Source organism: Pseudonaja textilis, chromosome 6 (genome assembly GCF_049901715.1).
Source record: "Pseudonaja textilis isolate UNSWEBS1 chromosome 6, rPseTex1.2, whole genome shotgun sequence".
Classification (NCBI taxonomy): Eukaryota; Metazoa; Chordata; class Lepidosauria; order Squamata; family Elapidae; genus Pseudonaja; species Pseudonaja textilis.
Window position 1 is genome coordinate 43,795,709 of NC_141995.1, and position 3,899 is coordinate 43,799,607.

Below are 3,899 nucleotides of genomic sequence, written 5' to 3' on the forward strand. Positions count from 1 at the left end.
AGAAAAAAACTATCCTGTAATCTGCAACTCTTACACTGCAAAAACATATGGACTACACAACTTGATCAGGGCAAAACAATAGATGCAATCTACATAGACTTCTGTAAAGCCTTTGATTCAGTGGTACATGACAAACTACTACTAAAAATAAAATCCTATGGTATCTCTGGACAACTGCATAACTGGATAGAAGCATTCCTGTCAAACAGACAACAAATGGTCAAAATTGGGAGCGTCCTATCAAATTCTGTACCTGTCAATAGTGGTGTCCCCCAAGGCAGTGTTCTAGGACCAACTCTCTTCATACTCTACATAAATGACCTCTGTGATCATATTAAGAGCAACTGCGTTCTTTTCGCTGATGATGTAAAGCTGTTCAATACCACAGACAATACTGCTACCCTTCAAAAAGATCTTGACTATGTATCAGAATGGTCAAACAAATGGCAACTTCAAATCTCAACAAATAAATGCTCTGTCTTACATATTGGCAAAAAAAATCAGAAAATAAAATACAAGCTGAATAGTCAAGATCTTGTTGATGATCCAAGCTCTGTCAAGGACCTTGGAATACTCACCTCTAATGATCTAAGTGCTAGAGCCCACTGCAACTACATAGCCAAAAAGGCATTAAGAGTTGTTAACCTAATCCTACGTAGCTTTTTCTCTGGTAATATCACACTACTAACTAGAGCATACAAAATATTTGCTAGACCAATACTCAAATACAGCTCATCAGTCTGGAACCCACATTACGTATCTGATATTAGCACAATTGAGAAAGTCCAGAAATATTTCACAAGAAGAGTTCTCCACTCCTCTACTCGTTGTAGAATACCTTATGCCACCAGACTTGAAATTCTAGAACTAGAAAACCTTGAATTACGCCGTCTTCGGTCTGATTTAAGCATGGTATATTGCAATGTCCTACCTGTCAATGAATACTTCAGCTTCAACCATAACAACACAAGAGCACACAATAGATACAAACTCAAGGTAAACTGCACCAAGCTTGATTGCAGGAAATACGACTTCAGCAACAGAGCAAAAACTTTAACCTTAGACTGTCTACTATTGACCTCACCCCTTTCCTAAGAGGTCTGTAGGGGGCATGCATAAGCGCACCAACGTGCCTACCGTCCCTGTCCTATTGTTTCTTTTATTTTTCTTTTATTTTTCTTATATGTACCCATTTAATGTATTCATAACTATGTATACACTTATACTTATTATCTTGTAAACAATTGACAAATCAAATAAAATAAAAAATAAACATATGGTGCTGTAGATTAATAATTAACCACAGATTAAGAGAACATAAAACAAAAAATATTCAAAGCTTGTCTTTGCCATGCTATTTGTTCTGTGAATCTCCTTTTATTCCTGTTACCTAGAAACATGGGTGGGGGAACACCAGCACTGGAAGGAAAAATCACAAGACTTCCATTTCTCTGCAGTGCTGCTTCAGATCTCAATTTTCATTGTCATTTGAAATGGAATGCAGCAATGTTGAGCAGTTTAATTTAATTTACTTTATTGTCATTGCATCTCATACAACGAAATTAAATACCATCTTCAGTGTACATTATGTCTATGAAAAAAAGCACAAACACACATCCTTCACATTCTATATACATTGAATTGAAAACCCCTGATATTGCATTAATATTGCACTATACAGTAGAATTCAATAGAGTTACTATCCTGGGATAGAAGCTGTTTTTCAGCCTATTTGTCCTTGTTTTTATTATCCTGTACCATCTGCCAGATGGTAATAGTTCAAAAAAAGGGTTCCCAGGATGAAATGGATCTTTGAGAATGTTTTAACTGTCTTAAGGCAGCAGGACCTAGAAAGCTCTTCCAAAGAGGGGAGAGGGCAACTAATGTTCTTCTGGGCAATGATGTTAACCCTCTAGAGTGCTATCCTATCCAGTGGTGGGATTCAATTTTTTTTACTACTGGTTCTGTGGGCGTGACTTGGTGGGCGCGACAGGGCAAGGATACTGTAAAATCTATACTTTTATTATTTCAGTTTCACTATTCAATATACCAAGAAATTTAATCATGATATTTTTATTCAAATCACTGCAGCATTCATTATTAAGATATTTTGAATAGAAGCTTTTCATTTGATTTGGGAATTAAGTGGAATTATTTAATCAGCTGTTATTGATTTTAATTTTCTTTTTGCCATCAAAGAAAGAGCTTGGTTTTAAGTTCATTTTTATAAATGCATTCAAAATAATTATTTATAGATTTACTTGAAACATTGACAATATTTTTTCTTTGCAATTGCAATTCCCAAAATTTATGATTCAGCAAGTTTATAATCCTGATTCCTCTCTGGCTATAATTGTTTTTCTATTTGCTAAAGAATAAACTTGTTTGACTTGTTAAGGCACCAGAGTCTTCAAGCTTGGCAAATTCCTGAGCTAACATGACTGTAGGGGGAATTCTGGGAGCTGAAGTCCACAAGTATTAAAGTTGTCAAGTTTGAAGACCCCTGAATTAGACCATGAGCTCTAATCCTTAGTCATGAAAGCCAGCTGGATGGAGAAAATGATCTAAGAGAAAGCCTCCAGCTGTGCAAACAAGGGAGAAACTGAGTTTTAGAAATTGCCGTCGGAACCCAAAGTGAGTGAAAAGTCAGAGCTCCCTGCCTGCCAGAGGGAAATACAATGGTTGCTCTGGTCAGGCCAGCTGGGTGCTTTTCCCAGTGTTGAGGACCACCGTGTCCAATACCTGAAGAATGCCCATCCTACACTTGCACTCCATACTTGAGCTGCTGCCTTTGTTGCTGCTGCTGCTATTTTTGGTGGTGGGCTTTTTTCTGATATACCTCCAGCGGCCTGAGCTGGACCCCCAAAAGGTTTAGGGATCTCAGGGGTGTTTTCCCATGTCAAGCTGCAGATGCGCCCCACTGAAATCGGAGGCATGAAAGGCGAAAGAGCAGATCCTGCTAAATCAACAGCTGCTCTGATCTAATAACACTTGAAAAAGGGAAAGGGATGGAGGAGACAAGCAAAGAATATATAAAATATATTCATTTGATTCAGAAGTTCAGCAGTTATTGAAAACAGCACTCAAAGATCCCAGCAGCGTGGAACTGGAAAAAGTGGCCAATATAATTGTGGACCAGTCCTTAAAAGATTGTGTATTCAGTAAAGAGGCCGGGTGCATCTGTTATGCCATCACTCCAGTGGAAAGCAAGCAAACAGGCCAAGTATCTTCCAACGGTGTCTTCTCAACTGACTGCAGCAAGAATATAAGGGCCATGATAAATTGTGAGCCCATTCCCTCCAACCGTGGATCTGCTATGTCACTTTTATCTGTAACATCTTTGACTACCTGAGGGTCAACAGTATGCCCATGATGGCATTGGTGAATCCTATTTATGACTGCCTCTTCCTATTGGCACAACCTGATAGTCTACAGAAAGAGGAAGAGGTTGACTGCCTGGTGCTGGTGCTGCACCACATTGGTGAACAACTTGAAAAGATGAACAGTCAGAGGACAGATGAGCTCTTTCCCCTTCTGCATGATGCATTCCTTCTGCAGGAGGGTCTCAGTTCCCTGTCCCAATTGCTACTCCCAGAGGTCATTGAGTTCTGGGTCACTGACTGGAAAATGACAGAAGCAGCCCAGAAGCATTATTACAGTGAAGTCACCAACTGAATACTTGAACCACCAGCAAAACCTGCATTTGCACCATTTTCATCAGCAAACTTTACACCAAAGCTGCAACTTGTATAACGTTTTGTTTTTATTCCTAACCCTTTTGTTATATAACATGAACCCTGCTCCTTGGTGTCAGGGAACCGCTGCCTAAATCTGAGGAGCTGAGAGAACACTTTAAAAATAAAGCAGCAGATAAAAATAAAATTTATTTAAAATTTTAT

General features: G+C 38.8%; 1 pseudogene; it reads left to right on the forward strand.

Annotated features, from left to right (window-relative positions):
• Positions 1-3,008: 3,008 nt before the first annotated feature.
• LOC113435661 (MIF4G domain-containing protein pseudogene) lies at positions 3,009-3,675 on the forward strand (annotated as a pseudogene).
• Positions 3,676-3,899: the final 224 nt, after the last annotated feature.